Source organism: Prionailurus viverrinus, chromosome C1 (assembly GCF_022837055.1).
Source record: "Prionailurus viverrinus isolate Anna chromosome C1, UM_Priviv_1.0, whole genome shotgun sequence".
Classification (NCBI taxonomy): Eukaryota; Metazoa; Chordata; class Mammalia; order Carnivora; family Felidae; genus Prionailurus; species Prionailurus viverrinus.
This window is the reverse complement of record NC_062568.1, coordinates 23,139,357-23,164,892: the sequence shown is the minus strand read 5'-3', so window position 1 is coordinate 23,164,892 and position 25,536 is coordinate 23,139,357. Positions and strand designations below refer to the sequence as shown.

The following is a 25,536-nucleotide window of genomic DNA, read 5'->3' as shown; positions in this document are numbered from 1 at the left end:
TGTGTTACCGCGTTCCGGGTGGTCTTCGAGTGGGGAGATTCAATTGTACAAGTGCACGATGATTCAAAAAAGAAAAACCAAGTAAGTAAAACCCTCCCTTGCCCTCCAAGTTCCTCTACAGCTAAAATACTTTCTCCTCCTCCCTTTGAATTCCAAGTTCCTAGAAGAAACTTGCTCTTTATGCTTTCTGACTCTACTTCTCACCACTCGTTCATTCTCCCCACCGGAGGGAATCTGGTTCTTCACCAGCTGCAACTGCAGAGGCAAAGGTCATCAACAACTTCCTTCTTGCTAACCCCAGGAGACTTTTCACTCCACACCCAACCTGCCCTCTCCGCAGTATTTGACCTACTGAACATCATGCTCCCAAATACACTGATGTAGCCTTTTCCGGTATTTCTCCTTTATCTCTGCATGCTCATTTCAGTCCCCACTATGAGCTCCCCTTTCCTATGTTCATATCATAAATGCACACATTCCTCTGTTTTCCCCCATAACCCTTTTATTTAGTTCCTCCTCTTCTCCATTTCTGTGGCTTCAGCTACAATCCACGTGGTGGATGAGCAACAGATTACTCCCCTAAGATCTAGACTCACAAATGCAACTGCCTTTTGGATGTCCCCTAACTCCTAACATGCACGAACCCAGCTCTTCATCTTACCCTCAACCTGCCCCTCCTCCTGACATTCCCCATATAGCGAAGGACATCATCATCTGCCCCAGAAAATAAACATCATCCTTGACCCTTCTGGCTCCTTCACCCACACCTCCATCTGTCAAATATATCCATTCCTCTCTTTCCTTATTGCCTTAGTTCAGACACCACCACCAGTCTTCCCTTCAGTCTTGCCCTCCTCTCATCCAGTCGCCACACTACCACCTAAGTGGCCTTTCTAAAATTAAAACTCTGGGGTGCCCGGGTGGCTCAGTGGGTTGAGCGTCCGACTTCAGCTCAGGTCATGATCTCTTGGTTTGTGAGTTCAAGCCCCATGTCGGACTCTGTGCTGACAGCTCAGAGCCTGGAGCCTACCTCGAATTTTGTCTCTCTCTCTCTCTCTCTCTCTCTCTCCATATATCTCTCTGCTCCTCCCCCACTCACGCCCTATCTCTCTTAAAAATAAAAATAAATTGGGGCGCCTGGGTGGCGCAGTCGGTTAAGCGTCCGACTTCAGCCAGGTCACGATCTCGCTGTCCATGAGTTCGAGCCCCACATCAGGCTCTGGGCTGATGGCTCAGAGCCTGGAGCCTGTTTCCGATTCTGTGTCTCCCTCTCTCTCTGCCCCTCCCCCGTTCATGCTCTGTCTCTCTCTGTCCCAAAAAAAATAAATAAATGTCGAAAAAAAATAAATAAATAAATAAAATAAAAATAAATAAATAAATAAATAAATAAATAAACAAACAAACATAAAATTAAAACCCTGCTGTCTTCTGGAAAAACCACACACTCCTTAACATTGCCTGTAAGAGCTCATGTCCACTTACTTTCCCAGGCTTATCTCTTGAATTTCCCCTCTCTTCTCTCTACCCCACAACACACAGGGACACAACTTGGCAAATGTGAATTCAGCCTTTGGGTCTCTGCTGAAGTATCACTTGTTCCCTGACCTCCCATGTCCATTTTGGACATCCCTCTTATGTGTCCCCATAGCATCCTAATTTCCTCAATTATAATGCTTTTTATGCTGTGCAAAATGGCCTGTTTACTTGTCTGTTTCCTCCACTAGACCATAAGTTTCATGAAGGCAAAGACTATGACTGTTTTAGTCAAGGTTGTTTTACTGGCCCCAAGTACAAGAGCTATGTGTCATGGTACAAAACAAGTGCTCGATTCTTACTTGTTCGGCCAATGAATCAATGAATCCCTAAAGATGGAAGAGAAGTTGTTCTGGAAAGGCTAAAGTGCTGATAAAAATGGATCAAGAACACGTGGGAAAAGATCATTTAGTTAATTTCCTGGAGCATTAAAAACTGCTGGTTACAGTGCTGATGTTTTCTAACCTGCAATACATGTTCCCTGTTCTCTGGCTAAAAAACTACAAGTAAAGTGGATATTTAGCAATTTCCCCACTAGATAAATGTCCACAAGTAAACTTGATAATGCAGAACAAAGCAGCTTTAGTTTGTACTGAATTATAAATTGGTTACACTAATCAAGATAACTGGACAAATAAACTTCTACAGTAGTCACAAACATGGCATGTAATCAGAGAATCCAATCTGAAACACATAACTCAAGTTAACAGTTAGTGTGTATGAAAAATAAACGAAATGTTAATGAAAATAGCATGCCTGACATCTTAATACAATGGCCTCTATAGTTTAACTTTGGTTTTTGCTCATAACTCACATTGCCATCAAGATTAATTACACCCTCAGAACACATACAGTTCTCACCTTATTGTCAGTATGAGGGTTAATTATGTGGACTTTTTATTGTCTGTCTGGTAATAGCCACAGGAGCCAATGAAAGAGAGCAAACATAATGCATGGAATTTACTACTGGTGGTCATTTTTATCATAATGTCACTCAGTACTCAGGGCTCTGAATTATTTAGCTTGCATGTAAGCTGGAATACAGTTCAGCTACTTATGAATCAAATACAAAATACACTTTAAAAGAAAAAGAAAAAAGAAAAAAGCAACCCCTTGCTAACCATCCCTCCACACGGTTTCTTTTAAGGGATTAACACTTCCTCATGAAGAAAATCAGCATTTGGCTAGTGCCAATGGGGCAACCGGCACTGTCTGGATGTTTCTGTGGATGTGAAAGAATAGAGAAAAATGAAATTAGGAAAGGGAAGCAGTGGGGAAAACGAAAGAGTAGCATTGCTCTAGTGCTCCTGGAAATTGTCTAGAGATGGAGAATCCTAAAACATCTGCCCAAATGATCTAATCTTTTCCAGGTTCCTGTTAAAATCAGGTCTTCTGAAACTAGTAATTAAAGTAGCCCCTAGGGCGCCTTGGTGGCTCAGTCAGTGAAGTGTACGACTCATGATTTTGGCTCAGGTCATGATCTCGCGGGTTCATGGGATGGAGCCCTGTGCGCTGTGCGCACAGAGCCTGCTTGGAATTCTCTTCTCCTCTCTCTCTCTCTGCCCTCCCTTGTTCGTGTGCTCTCTCTCTCTCTCTCTCTCTCAAAATAAATAACCGTTAAAAAAACAAAGTAGCACCTATCTGCCTGCCTGCTTCTTAAATATGCAAATTTATAGCTTGCCTTCAAGTATTATGGGAAGGTTGCAAACATGATTAAACTGAAATAGAGTATGTCAAATATCTGATAAATATTCAATGAATAATAGCTTTGAGTGTTTCCTAATGTATCAGATGTTACCAACCCAGGCCAGCTTTGTTTTCCTAGTCATAATATGCAGATGTCTTTCTTTTTGCAAATGGTTACATATCCATTATAGTTCTTTGTTTTCCACTTGGATAATTATCCTGGGTCTATACCCCAAAGCCTAAATTCCAACAATCTATGAGAAAACAAAGCTACATTAAACATTTGTGGACATTAACTTTAAAAATATTTCTGGGGCATCTGGGTCGGTTGAGCATCCAACTCCTAATATCAGCTCAGGTCATGATCTTGTAGTTCATGAGATCTAGCCCTGCTCGGACTCTGTGCTGACAGTGCAGAGCCTGCTTGGGATTCTCTCTCTCCCTCTCTCTCTGCCCTGCTCATACTCTCTCTCTCTCTTTCTCTCTCTCTCTCAAAAATAAATACACTTTAAAAGGTATTTCTAAGTTCCTTTGGATAGATTGTTAGAAGTAGAAGTACTAGGTCAAGGGGTGGGGGCATTAGTGAGGCTTTGCATACATTCAGCAATGAGTTTTATAGAAAGGTTATACCATTTGCTAACCCCTCACAGCATTTGAGAGTGTCTGCTCCGCTGCACCCTAACTAACTAATGTGAAGAACTGAAATTTTTAACAATATGTAAATTTTTAGAGCTGGAAAAAATGGGACCCTGCTGTTATTCCAATATTCATTTCTTTGATTAATGGAAAGAGAATGTATTTTTTTTAACGTTTATTTATTTTTGAGAGAGAGACAGAGCATGAGTTGGGAAGGGGCAGAGAGAGAGGGAGACACAGAATCTGAAGCAGGCTCCAGGCTCTGAGCTGTCAGAACAGAGCCCGATGCCAGGCTTGAACTCATGAGCCATGAGATAATGACCTGGGCCACCCAGGCGCCTGTAATGTGTATTTTCGTACATCTATTAGCCATTAATTTCCTCTTCTATGGATAGTCTGTTCCTGTCTTTTGCCCAATTTTCTGCTGAAGTCTGTATTAGTTTTCATCTTTCTGTTTTTTAAAAGTAGGTTCCACACCCTGCACGAAGCCCAGTGCAGGACTTGAACTCACAACACTGAGATCAAGACCTGAGCTGAGATTAAGAGTTGCACACTTAACTGACAGCCACTCAGGTGCCCCTGTCTTAACTTTCTATTGCTATATAACAAATTTCCACAAACTTAGTAGCTTAAAGCACCACCTATTTCTTAAGGTCAATGCTGAAGGCCTGGGTAAGCTTGACTAGGTTCTCTGTTCAGGGCCTCTCTCAAGAGACTATATTCAAGGTGTTGCTGGCCAGGCTGGGCTCTTAGCTGAAGACTCTGGTGAAGAACCCAGTGCTAAGCTCATTCAGGTTGTTGGCACGGTCCAGCTGCTAGACTGTGCCCCTACATCTGAGGTTCCAGTTTCCATGCTGGGCCAACTTCAGCAATTCTAGGCCTCCTGCATTCCTTCTCAAGTGTCCCCTTCACCTTCAAAACAGCAACAGTATGTTGTTCCTCCTCAAGCTTCAAATCGTTTGGATTTCACCAGCCAGAGAAAGCTCTCCACTTTTACGGACTCCTGTGATTAGACAAGCACCACTCTGGTATTTTCGCCATTTTGAATTCAACTGTGTCACAAAATATAATATACTCAAAAGAGTGATATTTCATCATCTTTATAGGTTGCATGGATTAGGCCATCCAATCTTGGTACAGGGGCATTTTTAGAATTCTGCCTGCTATAGAGTCTTAGGTGTTCTTATAACATGTTCATGTCTTTATGATAAACCTTAATTGCATGAATTTACTAAATAAATGAATCTTACTGATGACTGTAAGAAGTTGCATTTTCACAATGACAAAGGCAACTGTGGATGGTGCTGCTGTGTGCTAATAAGAACTTTGAATACCGGGGCACCTGTGTGGCACAGTTGTTAAGCATCTGACTTCTGCTCAGGTCATGATCTCACAGTTCGTGAGCTCACACCTCGCTTCGGGTGAACACGAGCCCCACTTTGGGTAAAACATGAGCCCTGGGTGAGCTCCACTTCTCTCTCTCTCTCTCTCTCTCTCTCTCTCTCTGTGCCCTCTCTCTCTCTCTCTCAAGGAAAAAAAAAAGAAAGAATTTTAACACCCACCTTTGCCAACACTGATATTTTTTTTTAATTTTTAATTGTGGGAAAATACACATAAGATTTGCCATCTTAACTACTTTCAAGTGTACGTCAGTAACATTCACACTGTTGTGCAACCAATCGGTAGAACTCTTCATCGTGCAAAACTGAAACTATACTCATTTAACAAAACTCTCCATTTAGCCCCTACCCCAGCTTCTGCAATCACCATCCTACTTTCAACACAGGTTTATTTTATGTATTTTTGAAATCAATGAAATAGTTTATTATTTTTTAGTAATCTCTACACCCAACGTGGGGCTTGAACTCATGACCCCAAGAGTCACATGCTCTTCTGACTGAGCCAGCCAGGAACCCTTTACGTATTCCTTAACAAACGTGTGTAGCAATTATTACATGTGCTGTTCTTAACACTTTAAAAATATTAATTCATTTGATCCTCACAACCACCCTATGAGAGCAGAACTATTACTAAACCCATTCTACAGATTGGGAAATACGGCAGGTAACTTCCCACGGTTACACAACAGGAAGGTGCTACACAGGAACTGAAATCCAGGTAGTCTGGCTTTATAGTTCTTGCTATGAACCATCACATTGTGAAAATATTCATTTTAAAGACAAACTCATAAGGCATTAGTATTATTTCTTTGATGTGCTTGATTTCAAAACACTTCTCTACATGCAATTTAATCTAATACTCTACTAACTCAAAGTTAGATTATGTGACCAGGGAGACACATCTGTATACAGCCCAATTTTTGGTGAAAGCATTTTCTTGAAGCTAATGAAATGAAAACTGGCTTGTATTTGATTACAGACACAACAATTAAAATTTACATGCAGTCGATTTATAATAAAATACCTTATGAATGAATATAAATTGCAATTCACCACGACTACTGAAAATACTAAAGAAAAAAAAGGTGTTTCTCTTTTCCAAGGAGGAAAAAACAAAAGAAAGGAAAAAAACTTCCAAATAAGTTTACAACAGCATAGCTCAATCTCAGCTTGACCTGGTAAATTCAAATCTGCCCTGCTTTGCAAGCTATAAATCTAGACCAATATCCATTTGCCATTCAACCATATACCTCAGTAGACAATTTTATTTGTTGAGTGGGTCTGAAATGTCCTCATCCTGGTGTTTTAGCATAGTAACCCTCTCACAGAGGCCCAAATCATGCTTGTCATCAGCCACACAGCGTCCTTTACTATACATTAGAAATGAGCGTTGTCAACAGAAGGAACAATCGTTTCTCTAGAAGCCCCGGCGTGATGTGAGTTAAAAGCTCTGCTGAGGTTTGGTTTCTAGGACCCAGGAAGCAGGGAGACTAAAAACAGCGCACAGAACAGGATGTGCTATTTCAACCGCTTTCTGCTTATATACCTGATTGATAAAAAATAAGCAGACAATGCATCGTGTGATCTGCCCACACCCATTATCCTCTACATTGCAGCGCAGTCTCCAGCAGGAACTAAAAGCCAGAGTACGGAAGAAAGAGCAAAATCATCGCAACCCCAGGGATACCCTCGGATATGTGTTACAATGTTGTCATCCCCACACCCTTCCCCCACTGGCCAGGCAGGCAGCACAGACGCAGGCAGATGCTCACCTGGCCGCGGGCTGTTTCTCTGCCTTCACCTACGCGGCCTGCAGGCTACTCCTGGCCGGGGCGCGGCTTCGGGCAAGCCCGCCTCACCGTGACAGCCCGTCTGGCCGCCGACCATCCCAGCCCGGCCGTCTGTTTACAAGCGCTTCTCGCGGTCCCACTCTTAAATGCTTCCCCCCAGCCACCCGGGAAGCGAGACCCGGACACACAAGGTTCCAGGGTCTCAAGGACTCGTCTTTTTTTGCCCAAGGAGCCAGCGGCCCGGGCGGGCCTGACCGCACAGCCAGGCCTTATCTCTGCTTCCTTAGACAAGATTTTTATCACACACATTTTGAAAACAATGGCGTGTGCCGCAGAGTCTCCGCACGGCTCCCCCCAACGCCCGAATGAATATTTGCAATTGGAAATTTTCACTTGGGACAGACACACAGGATTGGACCTTTTTTTTTTTTTTTTTTTTTCTTTTTGCAGCTCCCTAAGAAAATTACTCATATAAGTTCTTTCTGAAAATGGGACTATTACAAGCTGGAGATTGCTTCTCATTTCATGTTTGGAGCTGCGGAGAAAAATCAATTTTCACTGTCCTTTCATGTTGTAGACAGCAGGTTGAAAGGGGATGATTTTGAGGGGAGGTCTTCAACCCCCATTTGGATTCCCAGCACAACAGTGGCGTGCTGTGTGTGTGTGTGTGTGTGTGTGTATTGTGTTCATGTACACACTGACTGGCACCCGGAGGCTTCTTAGTAAGACACCCACCACACCAAACCCACCTTGATTTTGGCCACTTTGTAAGAGGATATGCTGGTCTAGCTGGGTAAGCCTTTCCCTGAAGTTTCCCCACATTGTTCTCCATCACAGCACACTTCCTTACCATTTTCTCAACTTATAATTACAGTTATTTATTTACCTATTTTATTGGCTTCTCACCCCCACCCCAGCCTCACCTATAAACTCCCTGAGGGCAGGAACTATTTGTTTTCACTCACCACCACATAATAGTCACAAAGCACCAGTGCCCAATGTATATATGTTTGAATTAATACGTGAAGAAATAAATGCAAAAAAAAAAAAAATGTCCAAGGAGGCTAGAGAAAGCAACATGAAAGGAATTGAAAGTCTGATCCCTCACCCCCTTTCCCTTAAAGATAAATGAGAAAATCTTTAACCATAATTATTTTTTTTTAATTTTTTTTTCTTCTTTTCTTCAACGTTTTTATTTATTTTTGGGACAGAGAGAGACAGAGCATGAACGGGGGAGGGGCAGAGAGAGAGGGAGACACAGAATCGGAAACAGGCTCCAGGCTCCGAGCCATCAGCCCAGAGCCTGACGCGGGGCTCGAACTCACGGACCGCGAGATCGTGACCTGGCTGAAGTCGGACGCTTAACCTACTGTGCCACCCAGGCGCCCCAACCATAATTATTTTTTAATACCTCCTTCGGTTGATGTTCAGAGTTTAAGTAAGTTAAAAAACAATAACAACAACACTGCAATTTGAGGTACCTTTCTTGTCCCCTAAACATGCAGTATTCTTTTTCACTTCAGGACTTCTGTACTATGGTTTCCTCTGATGAGACCCCTCACCCCTGCCCCATCTTGTTAGCCTAACTCCTTGCCCTTTAAAAGTGGGTGCTATCACACATGTCTGGGAAACCTCTGACAGGTGAACCTTTTCCTTTTTTTTTTTTTTTTTAAAGTTTTTATTTATTTTTGGGACAGAGAGAGACAGAGCATGAACGGGGGAGGGGCAGAGAGAGAGGGAGACACAGAATCGGAAACAGACTCCAGGCTCCGAGCCATCAGCCCAGAGCCCGACGCGGGGCTCGAACTCACGGACCGCGAGATCGTGACCTGGCTGAAGTCGGACGCTTAACCGACGGCGCCACCCAGGCGCCCCTGAACCTTTTCCTTTTATGCACACCCAGAGGAACTCACATGTTCCTTTAAAATAAACTTGTCACATTGTTACAAATTCATGTTTGTATATCCTCTTCCTAGACCAGTGATTTTCAAAGGTCAGCATGTAACAATCTTCTAAAAAAGGGTTTCTCAAACACAAACTTTAATGTATGAGGATCCTGTTAAAATGCAGATTCTGATTCAGGACATCTGTGGTGGGGTCTCTGCACCTCTAATGAACTCCCAGGAGATGCCATATTTTGAGTGTCAAGGCTCTTGAATACTTGTTAAAAATGCAAATTCCTGGGCCACACATCCACACATTTGTATTCTGAAGGTCTATGATACTGTCCTGAATTTTGTGATTCGAACAACTGCCTCAAAGTACTTCCAACATGGGCGGTCAGTGGACTACCCTTTGAGAAAAACTACACCGTTCTGTGAAGTTTGAGGGCAAAGGCCCAGGCTTTGTCACTGTATTCCCAGTGTGCATCGAGCACAGGGTCTGCCACATAAAATGCATTAAAGAGTCACATTTGCAAAATGACTGAATTTATTCACCATCACTAATATAGAGCCTCAGCACCGAACCAAGGGGGTGGTCCCAGAAAAGGGATGAAAAGTCAAGAACTGAGAACAATCTCAGCTGGGCAGGTACTCAGGCCTCCATTAGGTCAGCAGGGGATATTTTACTCTTTAAATTTAAAACATTTAAGTTCATGTCTCCATTCAAATGGCTGTCTGAGAACAGCAACCCCACCATCTTTTCTTTCTTTTTCTTTCTTTCTTTCTTTCTTTTCTTTTCTTTTCTTTTCTTTTTTTTTAACAGACTTTCTTGTAGAGCAGTTTCAGGTTCACAGCAAAATTGAGTGGAAAATACAAAGTTTCCATACCCCCCCCCCCTCCCCTACATGCACAATCTCCCTCACCATCAACATCGGGCACCAAAGTGGTGCATTTGTTACAAACAGCAAACTTACAAGAACACAGCATCATTACCCTGAATCCATAGGGTCGCCTATCTATTTACACCTCCTAGATCTCACAGCGGTGCTACCAATTGTATCACTGTCTGCCAAATATAGTTTGAGTTAGTTTCTGTCACTTACAACTGAAAGCATCTTGACTAATATTCCACCATTTCAGACTTGTCTCCTGCATACTCTTTTCCTCCCACTCTAAACTCCCGACTCACATTTTTTTTTTTACCACTCCTGTATACTCTTCCTTTCCCATTATCCTGCTGAGGCTCCCCTATTATATCTCCTTCTCCATGCCCCAAAGGTCAGGGATTTCATCTTACTCATCTTTGCATGTTCTATGACACGTACCATTGTATCTAGTAAATATCTCAGTAAATGTGCATTGAAACAAAACGAAATGCCAAATGACATGCAAGGAGATTTTATTAGTATGTCCTTTCATTATTTTTTTCCCTTTTAGCCTCCGTTTATGAAAGTAATGGTCAGACCAGGATTCAAGAAAGCAATGCTATCTCCCGAAGAAATAAAAGCCTCGTCAAAAAAAAAAAAAAAGTGTTAAACTTAATCAGAAAATTTGGGGTGCTATTTATAGCTTAAAGTTTGCAAGCCAAGTATCTACCTCACTCCCATCTCCCCAGATGTGCCCAAGTAGAGATGATTAGGATATTCATTGAGAGCAATATAATTTGTCTTCTTGGGTAAATTAAAAGCATTTGAGACGTAAAATGTCAAAGTTGTAAAAGGAGTCCCTGTTGGAAAGTACAAAGGAGCTTAATATTCAACTAGCAGGCACCCACAAGACCATACCCAGTGTTAAAATATTGAAACAGTTCTATACAGGTTGGTAACTAGCTTCGGTCCTAAACTTCCTAAGTGTCCCAAGTCTCTGAGGAACCCCGTGTCCACCCATCCTATGATCCAACACCCAAAAGATTAATACCTGACCCTATTCTGCTGGGATGGGGGGGTATCCACAACACCCTGCTCTTGCTTTAGGGCCAGAATCCTTTTTGATCAGTTGATGGTCTGGCTATACACATTTTTAAGTCTTTTGACTATCACTTCTGCAAATAGGTAATGGGGGGGGGGGTGGGTAGTGAAAAACCTTCAGCAAAGCAAAATATGCAATGATTCCCCACCCAGTCACCACCTACAATTCCTTTTTTAACAAGAAAGCTCAAAGATAAGGGATAGAATCTTACCAAAAAATTCTTTCATTGGGCAATTTGAATGTGGTTTGTTTTAGTCATTCAACAAGCACGAACTGCAGGAATGTATTGTCCTCTAGAATGGTGAGTACTAACCAGGGCCTCTACTAAGTGCTTACCTCTTGAGCAACATCATTTCTCATTGGGGAATTAAAAAATTGAACTCCAGTTTAGATACCACCAGCAATCCCTCAGAACTGATAAAATTAGAAAAAGAACTGACAGTACTAACTGAAATATATTTGGCAGCATCTATTGAATTTGAACAAATAAAAACCTTATGATTCCATACGTACACCAGGAGACAGACATGAATGTTGATAGAACCATTTCTCAGTCTCAAAGTGGAGGGGGCGCCTGGGTGGCTCAGTCCGTTAAGTGTCTGACTTCAGCTCAAGTCATGATCTCACAGCTCCTGAGTTTGAGCTGCATGTCGAGCTCTGTGCTGACAGCTCAGAGCCTGGATCCTGCTTCCGATTCTGTGTCTCCCTCTCTCTCTCTGCCCCTCTCCCGTTCATACTCTCTCTCTCAAAAATAAATAAACATTAAAACAAAATTAAATAGTCTCAAACTGGAAACAACCTAAATGTATATCGATAATCAAATGTACACTCATGTTACCAACACCACAATCCAAATAATAAGCATGTTCATTGCATATGTCCCAATTCACTAATTTGTATACTTTAATTATGTGCAGGTTTTATATATTAATTATACTTCAATAAAGATGTATACACAATCGAGTGTATATAGAAATTGTGGTATGTTTGAGCAATGGATACTCTTAACAGTTACATTGTATAATGTATATGGCAGCTTTAGATACCTATTAAGCAATTGAAAAGCAACTGCTTTTCAGAATTGAGAGTGCTGTTAGTATAAAATGCACACTAGGTTTCTAAAACTTCGTATGTAAAAAGAATGTAAAATGTCTCAGTAAAAAATTTTCTAATGATTGCATATTGAAATCACAAAATTTTGGATATATTGGAATAAATAAAATATACTTAAATTTTTAAAGAAAGGTTAAAACCTTGTATAAGAAAAATTGTCTCGGGGCGCCTGGGTGGCTCAGTCAGTTAAGCGTCCGACTTCGGCTCAGGTCATGATCTCGCGGTTTGTGAGTTTGAGCCCCGTGTTGGGCTCTGTGCTGACAGCTCAAAGCCTGGAGCCTGCTTCGGATTCTGTGTCTCCCTCTCCCTCTGCCCCTCCCCTGCTCATGCTCTGACTCTCTCTGTCTTTCAATAATAAACATTTTTTAAAAATTTTTTAAAAAAAGAAAAGAAAAATTGTCTCAATCTTGATGTGGAATAGAACCTTTTTGCATGATATATTCTCAACCTCCTTGTGGGAAAACCTAGCATTCCTGACAAAGTGCCTAAGCAATCTGCAAAGTTTAGATAAACTTTAACAGTATTTAGAGTTGTTGCGGGCTGAGTTCCCCAGAAGGCAGACTTTGAGAACTCGGCATGCAGAAAGTGCCCTTGGGATCAATACACCTGCATAGGGTGGTTGAGGGGATGGGAGCTGAATGGGGCAGAGGGAGAGATACAGCTGTGAGGCCCAATGACAGCCTCCGCCAACCCCACGAAGACTCAGAGACAGAGTGGCCCTTCAGAGGGTCCAGCGTAGTCCTGAGTTGGGCCAAGAACAGTGGTGTGCTGGCAACCTGACTCTCTGAAAAACGAAAGCCCTGATCTGTTTGTGTTTGCCAGTTTCCATGGAGTAGATACCACACCGTGCCTAATTTCAAGATCTGGGTGTCATGTCATTGAACATGGAGCTCAAGATGTGCACGATCAGGCCTCCACGTCAGTGGAAACTGGCTCCGGCATGCCACTGACCAAGAGGGCCAGGGCTTTACGCTCCCACATCCATCATTCCATGGAGGTGGTGCGCTCTGGGAGGGAGCGTGGCCTTGGGCAAAGTGGTTCTCTGCAGTTGACACAATCCCTGAAGGGGCTGGCTGACCGCTGAAGGCAGTCTGCTGACAGCACTCCTTTCTAGAAGCTGGGGCGACAATTCCTTTCCAGTTAGGGATCTGGCAGCTCATCTCAGAGGCCAGCATGCTTATCCTGGAAAACAAGACACCTACCCGGACATTGTCAGGCGAGAGTCTAGTCATCTTTCACTTTCCGAGGGTAGAGCTAATAGATAAACATACGGGAAGGTTTTCGGCAGTCCCCAACAGTAAATATCTGAGGAGTGATGAAGACGCAAGAAACTCCAGAAGTGCAGAAAACCGGAGGGAGGACGGAGATGCTCAGATAGGCCTCTACAAAAGAGCGAGGGTTTGAGCCTGCCTTGGAGAAGTAGTGCTGAGGCAGACAAGCAGGGGAAGTTGAATACAGCTGCACTGCATTGCGGTCAGAAGCCTGACTCTGGCACCCACTGGTTATCAGGCCTGCACCAATGACCTTACTTCTCCGTGCCTCAGTTTCCTCCTGGGTAAAATGGGGATGATGATGATGATGATGATGATGGTGATAGTAATAATAGTATCTACTTCAAGGTGTTTTCGGAATAAGCAAATTCACAGTGAGAGTTTATAATAGTGCGTGGCAATGTTAGGCCCCCAATATGTGAGCTGTTAATTGTATGGAGCAAATATATATACTATATTTCAGAGTAGTGTAAAAATGTGTGTATATAATGCAAATGCACATAAATGCAAAATATAAATACATAAAAATGTATATATATAAATCACAAGTTGAACCATCATAACTTGTGGACTGTACATATATTGAATTTGAATTTGTATATTTATATGAATGTGTGTATATGGCATCATTTATTGAATTTGAACACATTAAAACCTTATGATTCCATACGTACACCAAGAGACAGACATTCATTCATTCACCAGAACTTGCAGGCATACCTGATATTTACAGGGACAAGAGCAGAACAGACGGTTGCCCTTAGCTTCCCAGCCCAGACCCCGTCTCGCTCTACAAGGCCCCACATGTGCATGTAGACATCTCTGCCACCATGTCTTAACATCTGCTGTCCCATCATTTTAACATGTCCCAGCATCTACTGCTTCCCTAGTCATAGCCACTCCTCAGGCCCAAGAGGACACACTGGCAGCTGGGCCAGCCCCCAGGAAGACAAGCCCTGGCATAAAAACCTGTGCAGCCCTGGAGGCAGGCTTCTGACTTTGGGAGCAGGGAATGTCGAGTTCCTAGGTACCTGATCTAGAAGGAGGGGGCTCCAGGTAGCCACCTCCTTGGCCAGAGAGAGGTGCAGCCAGGGGAAGACCTAAAGCACAGAGCCCAGGACAGTGGCCCAATGGCCCACATCTATAGGGCAGCTCTTGGTTCTACTGGGGATCAGCCCTTTTAATGCAGTATTCTATCTTTGATACATGCGGGATTGTGGTAAGGTGATTGTATCACAAGAGAGGCTTTGCTATACTAGAAAAAGCTCTGGGTTGGGGATCAGGAGCTCCAAATTGTAATCCTAGTCACAAAGTCCAACATCATGGATTATACTTATTATACTTACTATTTCGCACAGCACAAAGCACCATAATGGCCCAAAGTGTGGTTTAATGAACAATTTAACATTTGTAATTTTCAAGATTATTGAGATTCCATAATTCGATTTGGTTTTCAAGAGTGATTTTTAAGAAGGTTTTATTGGGGCTTTTTGTTCTTTTTTCATTTTTTTAATTTTCATTTTTTTTGTTTTGTTCTTTTTTTAAAAAAAAATTTTTAATATTTATTAATTTTTGAAGGAGAGAGAGACAGAGTGTGAGTGGGGGAGGGGCAGAGAGAGAGGGAAACACAGAATCCAAAGCAGGCTCCAGGCTCAGAGCTGTCAGCACGGAGCCTGACACGGGGCTCGAACTCACAAGCCACGAGATCATGACCTGAGCTGAAGTCGGACGCTCAATTGACTGAACCACACAGGCACCCCTGTTTTGTTCTTTTTTTAATGCAACCCAAGGTCCAAGCCTGTCCCTAAGAGCTGGATCCCTTTTTCCTTTTGTACATGATCAAAAATTCACCTCTCCTAATACACCCAAGTGAACTGTCATACCATTCAGTCCTTTTCCTCAGAATGGGAATCACTGATACAAGAGTCCAATGCCCAAAATACTGAACTTGTCATGTCCTGAAGGATGATTCCTATGTCACACACTTTAACTAATTATTAGACAAATGAAAGTTGTTATCCAACGGATAGGTTGTTAGCGGTGTAGGTACAAGAAACTAACATCTCTCAGTTCTCAGTAAGTTCATGCTTTCAAAAATAAATAACATCAGAAATTTAAATTATGCACAAGGAGCCCTCACACATAAAGTGCTCGCGGTCATTAAAACAAAAGGTAAAAAAAGTGAAAACCGAATGGAACCTCCTAGTTTTCCCAAGTAGAGTTATTTCCTTGCCTATGGTGTTTTTGTAGAATAAGAACCAGAGAGTGGCTCTTTTTTTCCTGTTGGCTACAGTGTGATCATCCTTTCCAGGAGTTGTCAAATGTGTGTGTGCACGTATGGGTGTGTGTGTGTGTGTGTGTGTGTGTGTGTGTGGTGCGTATTGTGGGTGCTGTGTGATGCTCACTGAGCTGCATGTAACTCACTTCCATATAATGGTGTGACGTCGCCCCACGTCCTGATGCTGGCCTGTTTTCACACTCCGTATGTTCAAGAACTATCAAAAGAGACCATTCTGGAATGCCTGGACAACTCTTCCAGACAAAGGTGGGCAAGGGCTGGTTCCAGCCAGATTGAATTCACTACAGTGTTTCTGAACATTGTTTTACACATTTCTATAACAAAGCTGTTCACAATTGAACTTACTTTCCGATAGAAGAATTTGATCCTTCCCAAGTAAAGTGAGGTTGCCCTTTTTCCACATTCTCTGTCAGGATATAACCTGTCTTGAAAGGTAACTCTGCAGTCTAATTACCAGAAAAATAAGGGCTGCCCGCATCAGCAGAGAGGCCACAGAGGGAAGTATTCCAAGGATCTCGGCATTCCCTCTTCTGTTTTGTCTCCTACATTTTTCCTTCCACGTTTATGAAACGCTTCACATTTTTCAACTCTGAGCAGTAAACACATATTGAGATGACTTTATGTTCTTTGCATTATTGTGCATTGGGACTTGAAGTTCTTAGAAGGCAAGGAATAACTTTAAGATCACATCCTACCAAGAAATTCTTAGTAAATAAGAATGATAGGCATCTTCTGTAAGCATTTGAAAGTTGCTTGCTACTTTCAGGAATAGATGTGCACCCAATCGATGACCCGAGAGACACAGTGGTGCATTTATTTGATTCCTAGGAGGGATGAGTTTACAAAGGAATGAAGGAAAAGAAGAAGGGAGCAACATTTAAATCTGACCTCCACCATATGCTGTGCTCCTCAACACGCACACACACACACACGCACACACTCATTGGCACACAGACACAGTTTGCTATTCTTCAGCTAATGGGATTGGCACCGCTTAAAGCAGACTACTAGGTCATTGTCTGAGAACACAGCAAGAGAAACATTATTTAAAGGCCATTCAAACCCTAAAAGAAGCGGCTGAGCAGAGTAATTATCGGAGACTCTCCATTAACTAGGGCATCTTTACTCTTTGTCTGAACTGGTTTAATAAGGCCCACTAATGGGTCTGTGGGGGAGGGGGCATGCTAATAGTTCTAAAAAAAAAAAAAAACCCATCTTGGCCCTTTTAATACTGGGGACTGTCTTTAGAGATGCTGGCAGTAAAGCCAGAAGTTACCATACGGCAAAATGACCTTCACAAATTCTTGGTTTGGACCCCTGCTGCTTAGGACTCAGATTTCCAAAATTAGGAAATCTCTTTGTCTTTTTCTCCCTTTTATTCCAAGGTAACACCCCCCCCCCCCACCTTCCTCTTACTGGTCCTTGGCTCTTTGGGGTTTGGGGGGGGAACTTGCCATTGGAAACAGCAGCACTCAGTGGTGATAAGGCAGAATGACACCCTTGGTGAATTTTTCCCTTAACTTGCTGCTTTGACTCATTTTCCAGAAGTCTATTTCTCTAGAAAAATCACCTGCCCCATTACTTAAAAAATTTGAAGCTAGAGTCGGTTGCACACTCACATGTCAAACTTAGGATGGACTTCTGAATTCACACTGCTGTCTTATAATCAGCCAGCTTTATAACCAAGGCCCCAAACACTCAGTTTTCCTGGAGGTTTGCATCCTATGGGGGTGGGGGGTGGGGGAAACTTTGGGCATTATTAGTTTTAGCTGGTGAGTGGCCTGAGCTGGTCTTGTCTCATTTCCCCTACCCCAACCCTAGACCAAGTTTTCATCTTCTCTCCCCTGGGTGATCGCAATAGTCCCCTAGCTGGTGTCCCAGCATTGGCCCTCTCAACCCATTCTTACAACGGCCTGGGGAAGTCTTTCAAAACGCAAATCTGACTAAACATTTTAGTGGCTTCCTATTACCCACAGGAATTCTTAATGTTGTATCTGAACCCCACACATGGTCTGGCCCTTTCTTCCTCTCTAGTGACATCTTGCCTGTATCAGCCACTGGAGCCTTTTTCAATAAAAGAACATGTCATATCATTTCTGCCACAGGGCCTTTTCACACCTTTCTGCCTGGAACATTCTTTGCTCTGGTAGCTCCCACCCACCCTTCAGCTCTCAGCTCAGTACTCAGATCTTCAGAAAAGCCTTCTCTTACTGCCCTTGCTAGGTTGGCAGTTTCTAGTTCATGCATTTAAAGCACCCTTACTGCTCCTTCACAGCACTTACTTTAATTAAATGTTTACATTTGTTTGAATGGTTTTATATGAATAACTATCTTCTCAGGGGACCTGGTGGCTCATTCAGTTGAGCGTCTGACTCTTGATTTCGGCTCAGGTCATGATCTTGCAGTTCATGGGACTGAGACCCCCAGGGGGATTGCCCTGGGTACAGAGCCTACTTGGGATTCTTTCTCCCTCTCTCTCTGCCCCTCCCCTGCTCACATTCTCCCTCTTTCAAAATAAGTAAATAAACATTAAAAAAACAATAATTACCTTCTCATAAGACTGTGTCATGAGAACAATCATAAGCTCCATACACAACTATGCCTGTTTGAGTATATCATTATATTCTCGGTACCCAGTATAATGTCTATGACCCAAGTGCTTAATAAATATTTGTCATAGTAGACAGTGATTCAAAATACCGTACTTCACTCCTCCATGACCGTTTTCAAAGTTTGTTACCTGAGAGGTTCCCATGACTACTGTATTTGGGAACTACCTCTATCCCATATTTTCTCCCATATTCCCATATGAGTGTAGAGGGCCAGGTCTCCTTTCTTATGAGATTAAAGACTACTTTTCTAGTTTTACAGGTAGAACTAGAAGCACGTTCTTATTCCCTGAAGGGGTAGACCTTTATGCAGTGACACAGATTCATAAGGCACAAATCAATACACACCAGCTTCAGTGATGTCTCCTGTCTTCTCAAGACCTGGTGGGAAGGAGAAGGGGGGGGTGGGAAGGGTACAGCTAAAGAGGAGAGTCCCAGATTAGAGTTTCTCAGCACTCCAGGAACACTGGCCCAGAGACGGTTGGGGGAGGGGGTGAGATGGTTCCAATTGTCTGGTTCCCAAGAACACTGGGGACTTTCTCTACTGAATGTAGTAAGAAGGGGGGGTGTCGGCGGGCACTAAGTAACAGGAAGGATTGGGTGTGTGTTCTGTTGCTTGGGGATACTCTGGAGAGATGGCCGTCAGGTTGGCCTTTATGGACCAGGTGAGCACATACACACTGACTTGCATGGGTGGGGCCAGGCATTCTTCCAGTAAGTTGACCCACTGTATGTATCCCATCACTACTTAAAAAAAAATAAAGCTAGAAGTCAATTGCACACTTGCGTTTCACACTTAGTTATGGCCACCCACATTCAGACTGCTCTATTATATTTGAGTGGCATCAGCCAGCCTCAGGATTCCACTAATACAGGGGACAGTCTAGAAAAATAAAGAAAGGATATCTTATTATAAAAATTGGGTTTTCAGAGGCTCTGAGGCCCCACAGAGGAATTGTCCTCCTGAGGTAGGTTTGTCCATTGTCCCTTAACCTACGTAAAGTCACATGATCGCATGCATGGATTCATGATGCATTCAAGTTCAGAATCAGGGCCAGAAAGTTTTCTGGGGCTGGTACAAGTGGAAAAGACTGCTGCAGACTCACATAATCTTCACCACTGTCCGCGTTACTGAGAAGCCTGCAAACTTCCAAGCCTCAGGTAACTTGTACCCTATGATCATCTCTTGGCTCTCGAACTGCAGAGGCTAGAGACAAGTGTAGAACAATGTTCCTACCCACAAGTTGTTGGCCATGTAATGAGAAACAAGTGATCCACGAAATAAATAAGTAACAGAATATACTAAATCTAAATTGTTGGGGTCTAGACCCGTGCCTGTGAAGGGTGATCATAGCCCACAGCGTCAACATCACTTGGGAGTATTATGAGTACAGCAGACTTTGGGGCCCGACCTTGGCCCTAGTGAATCAGAATCTCTGGTGGTGGGGGAGGGGAGCGACAGAAACATTAATAATGCCTTCGGGGGGATTCTTACACACACCAAAGTTTGAAAGGCATTATGACAGTTGAGGAAATAAGGAGTCTGAGGTGACTGAGAACCTGGGGAAGAGTCTCAGTCCTTGAAGGTCAGGTAGACAGGATTTGAAAAATGAAAGATTCGGGGGGGGGGCATTCCAGGCAAAGGGAATAACAGGAGTAGAGGTATGGAGGGGAGAATAAACGGCATGAGGGAGACTGAAGCTAAAGTTCTGGTTTGAAGGCAAAGCCATACTTTGCAAGGAATTGAGTTTTAGAACACCTGTTGCACATAAAATGTGAATACATGTATAAGTGTGTATATATGTAAATGTATCTATATCTATTATACACACATGTGTATATAGATGTGTATAGCTTTTGCTGATTGCAAAGGTAATTTTTTAACAAAACCATAAAATATTAGAGAAAAATTTCCCTATGCTGAACATTCCCTTAGAATTTTTTCTATGCATAGAAAACACCAGATGGAATTCTCCATTTACAGCTTTCCAGCTTCCATTGTTCCTGTCACAATATACTCTTCATATCTGTATCTGTCTTTCTGGTAGCCCTAGCCATCCACCTCATTCTTTTTAATGGTCCTGTAGTATTTCACTGCATAATGAGGTGTCACTTAATAAAGTACCATAATCTATTGCTGTTGGTTCTTAAGCTTGGGAGAAATCCTATAATAGGGATGTTTTAGACTATCGATGTGCAGATGGCTGTGTATGTGGTGTGCTCAGACTTTGAGAGTATCGGCTGGAATGGAGGTTTGTGTGTTCAAAGTGACCCGACAGCTCTGTGCTTGGTAGTAACCTTTGTCCCCTATATCTGTGTCTGTGTCTATATCTATATTGATAGCTATCTCTTTCCATATATCTTTATATGTATATTAAATTACATTACCAGAAACTAACATTAAATCATATACAGAGGCAAAATAGAAGAACCGAGTCCAGACTTTTTGAGAAATTTTTAAGAAAGACCATTCTCAGCTAAAAATCCAAAAGACAAGAAATTAGTGTTGGTGAGGATGCAGAGAAAAAGGAAGCCTTGTGTGCTCTTGGTGGGAATGCAAAATGGTACAGCCACTGTGGGAAACAGTATGAAGCTTCCTCAAAAAATTAAAAATAAAAATGCCACATAACCCAATAATTCGACTACTGAGTTTTTACCCAAAGACAACAAAAAACACTAATTTGAAAAGACACATGCCCCCCTATGTTTATTGCGGTATTATTTACAATACCCAAGATACGGAAACAATGTAAGTGTCGTGTCAACTGATGAATGGATAAAGAAGATGTGGTCCAGCAATTGCACTACTATTTACCCAGAGGGTACAAAAATACAGATTCAAAAGGGGTACATTCAACCCGATGTTTATAGCAGCATTAACAATAGCCAAACCATGGAGAGAGCCCAAGTGTCTATCAGCTGATGAATGCGTAAGGAAGATGTGGTATATATATATATATATATATGTATATATATATATATACAATGGAGTATTACTCAGCCATAAAAGAGGGTGAGATCTTGCCATTTGGGACAACAGGGATGGACCTAGAGGGTATTCTGCTAAATGAAATAAGTGAGACTCAGAAAGAAAAATATCACACAATTTCACACGTATGTGTGAAAAAACAAAACCAACCAACCAACAAACAAAAGCAGAATCAGACTTATAAATACTGAGTACAGACTGATGGTTGCCAGAGAGGAGGAAGATAGGGGATGGGCCATATGGGTGAAGGGGAACTGGAAGCCTTCCAGTTACAGAATGAATAAGTCGTGGGAACAAAAGGCATGACATTGACATAGAGTCGATGATGTCACAGTAAAAATGTATGGTGACAGATGGGAGCTACCCTTGTGGTGAGTATAGCATAGCATAAGGAGTTGTGGAATCATCGTGTTGTACAGCTCAAAATAATATAATGTTGTGTGTCAACTACACACAATGGCTCCGTCAAGTGGCAGTTTCTTCAGCTTGGTGCTAGAGGCTTTCAGCCTCAGCCTATCCGTCCCCTCCCTAGAAGTTTGAAAGTCTTTATGATCAGAAACTTCTTTCAGTCATTATTGCTGTGGCCCATGTCTACCATCCTTTATCCTGAGTTCATCCTTCAGACTATTTTCTGAGGTGGGAAGCATTAAGAAAATAGATATCCAGTCATGTCAATTTTCACCAGAAAATGTTCTTGACCTCACTGAGGACAAAATAAGAAAACATGGGCCTAATATGGAAAGTGAAGGAGTGAGACTGGATGAACAGGGAACTGTTTCACTATTGGGTAGCTTGGGCATTAAAAACATGACCCACAGAGTGACCATTGCTCTATCATTCTCTTCCTTCCAGGAGTTGCCTTGTGAATGGGCCCAATGACTCATACATGGATGGTAAGTGGTCAGTATTGCTTAGTGGTCCATGGCTGCTTAACTCCAAGGAAATTCAAGAACTTGAAAGATGAGTGTACAGAAAAAGAAGCATCAATATCTGCCTTTGCAGTAGCCTGATCCTGGCTTTAAGTCTCCAGACCTTATGATATTGGGTGATTGAATGTGATAATACACTATTTTGTCCTTTCTTGGTCACACACAGAAAGAAAGTAACACAAGTGGAAAAAATATTAAGGTACAAAGTACAAAAATACTAAAATACAAAAAGAGTAGAAACTGAAATGCTTTTGGCCCAGAACAATTATGTCTCTACTACATCAGAGTTAAGCATCTTTTTTAATTGATCTTCCTTCAGGCCAATACAACAAAATACCATAGACTGAGTAGCTAAAAAACAACAGAAATGTATTTATCACTGTTATGGAGGTTGGGAAGTCCAAGATCATAGCACCAGCAGATTTGGTGTCCAGTTAGGGATGGCTTCCTCACAGAAGACACCCAACTCCCTGTGTCCTCACATGGTATAAGGGGCAAGGTCGTTCCTTGGGGTCTTTTTTATAAGGGCACTAATCTCTTCCCTCCTGATATAATCATCCTCCAATGGTGATTGGGATCTCCCAATCACCTCCTAATATCATCATCTTGAGGGTGAGGATTTCAAAATGAATTTTGGTGGGACACAGACATTCATACCATAGCATGGATCTTTCTTATGTGATAACACTAGAATGATTAAAATTGTAGTGATCCTCAACCACAAGTTTCTCCTTATGGGGAATTCAAGTACACCCCAACTTTATCTCAGTACCTTTACAGCAACAGAAGAATTTAATAGCCAGCATTTAAAAATTTGTTTAATATTTATTTATTTTTGACAGAGAGAGAGAGAGAGAGAGAGCGAGCATGAGTGGGGGAGGGGCAGAGAGAGAGGAAGACACAGAATCTGAAGTAGGCTCCAGGCTCCGAGCTGTCAGCACAGAACCCGACATGGAGCTTGAACTCACGGACCGTGAGATCATGACCTGAGCCGAAGTCGGATGCTCAACTGACCGATCGTGACCTAAGCCACCCAGGTGCCCCTAATAGCCAGCATTTAATCTCCAAGTACTTTACCTAAACAATATCCATTCCTCCATCCCAAAAGAACCCCAATTTTATTTAGGATGGTTAGGTGCCCAGGTCAAATAAAAAGACTTTATTTCCCACTCTCTCTTGCAGCTAAGAGTGGCCAGATGACGACTTCTGACCAAGGAGATGTAAACAGAAATCTGGTGGATGAGACTTCTAGGAAAGTTAGTGTTTTCCTCCTAAAAAGGGGACACATTTGGCTTGGGGAGCATTTTGCCTTTGCTTTTTGTGCTTCATCTTGCATATAATGTTGGCACAGGATCTTGAGGTTCAGTAGCTATTTTGTGAGCTTAAGGGCAAAAGACAAAAGGGAAGGATGTTGATGCAAAAACCAAGGGAGCGTGCACCCCTGATGGCCTCACAGAGCTGCTCTACCAGCCCTGGGCTGTCTGCTACACGAAAAAATTATTTCCCTCACTTGCTTAAGCCTTTCTGTCGGCTTCCTGATACATGCATGAGAGCATAATTCTATCTAATTAAACCACAGTCCCTCTTTGGAGGGTAATTAGAAAAAGAGAGACCTATGGTCTGGCATTCAGTTGCACAGCCAGACTTACCAGAATTATTCAAACTAGAGGTAGACGGAGGGCAGAGCAGTGAGAACTGAATGACAATGAAACTGACTAAAGTCAGCTACCCTTTATTATCACCACATGCCAGCAACTGTCAACAAAGTCAGCCACAAAATATTTCTTCCTGAACAATCTTTGGCCTACATCATAAACAACTGCTGAGGTTACTGAGTTTTAATAATGTGCATGTAAACTTAAACTTAGCACATTTTATCATTACTTATCTGTTAGTGCATGTTGTGTTCTACACGGGCAGTAATCACAAGAATTCTCAATCATTCATTGAGCTTCCAGAACAGGGGGACATGCAGGCTCATTTCAAAAGTAGCTTTATAAATGGTTCAGGATTGTTCCAGTTCACTTTCGGAGTGCAGTCTGTGTTTCCAACCCCTGTGGTACTACAAATGCCTGAGTTTAAGTAGTAGATTTGAAACAAGGAACAACAACAGTGACTGCAAAGACAAGGAATCAGAACACGAGTTAACTTCAGTTCTGTAATTGCTTGTGAGTATTTGAATTTTGGGTATCTGAAATTTAAAACAGTGATACTGGGGTGCCTGGGTGGCTCAGCCAGTTAAACGTTGACTTCAGCTCAGGTCATGATCTCATGGTTCCCGAGTTCAAGCCCCACTTTGAACTCTGTGCCGACAGCTCAGAGCCTGGACCCGGTGCTTGAGATTCTGTGTCTCCCTCTTTCTCTGCCCCTCCCCCATTCTCTCTCTCTCTCTCTCTCTCTCTCTCTCAAGTAAATAAACATTAAAATAAATAAAATAAAACGGTGATACAGTAGAAACTGCAAGGTGAATATTTTTATTGGAAAGTACAGAATTTAGCTTATGTATTCAATATTTTATTGAATTTGAACATTATCTTTAAAATAGAAATTTCTCTTTGTTTTCAATTTGTTAGTCTTTCATAACTATTATTTTTTTATTAAAATGTTTTATTTTATTTTCGAGAGAGACAGAGACAGAGCGCGAGCAGGGGAGGGCAGAGAGAGAGAGAGGAAGACACAGAATCGGAAGCAAGCTCCAGACATTGAGCACGTCTGCACAGAGCCCGACGCGAGGCTTGAACCCACGAACCATGAGATCATGACCTGAGCCGAAGTCGGACGCTTAACTGAGCCACCCAGGTGCCCCTCATAATTATTATTAAATTAATAATAATTAATTATTAATTATATAATGTACACTTATATATTATTATATATTATATTATTAATAAATTAGTATTAAATTAATAATGCTGTTATTCATTATGTAACCAATAAATACACAGGTATAAGGGTTCAAGTTTGTTTCCTTTTTTTACCAAAAAAAATCCATAACATTGTAATTAAAAAGTAGTAATCCATATTTTCCATATTCTCTTTTTTAGTAACTAATAATTTTTTACTGTACAATTATACATAAAAAATTCAATAAACCATTTTCACTTTCTGCATTTCTTTTTTGGCCGTTATTATAGTTGCACTTAACGATTATTACTGAAATAAGCTTTGTCATATAGAGGGTGAAGATGTTCAAAATTAATGTACTCTTCCTGTCTCAATTTTACTTGATTTTAGTACTCGCCACCAAGGGTGCCATTCCACGACTTACCAACTCATAAGTTTGTCAGAGTCCAACTGAAGTAATTTTCTGAAAAGGTTACATAGGTGGCATTCTTTCTGAGCACTTGCAAACCAAGGTCTTCATATTATTGTTCCTTGAGTGAAAACATAGTTAAATGGGATTAGATTCTGACCTCATTCTTTAGCCATC

The 25,536-nt window shown here is 42.0% G+C and overlaps 1 protein-coding gene across 10 annotated transcripts in view; it reads right to left on the bottom strand.

The window, feature by feature from the left end:
- PLEKHM3 (pleckstrin homology domain containing M3) overlaps positions 1-7,294 on the bottom strand; it is a 200,237-nt gene extending 192,943 nt beyond the window's left edge. For 8 of the 10 annotated variants that reach the window (XR_007154584.1, XR_007154585.1, XM_047869606.1 and 5 more), the window contains exon 1: positions 7,028-7,294. The gene's annotated coding sequence lies outside the window, so the exon portion shown is untranslated. The remainder of the gene's footprint in view (positions 1-7,027) is intronic. The other 2 variants (XM_047869612.1, XM_047869613.1) reach the window with 1 other exon arrangement.
- Between the last annotated feature and the right edge of the window lie 18,242 nt (positions 7,295-25,536).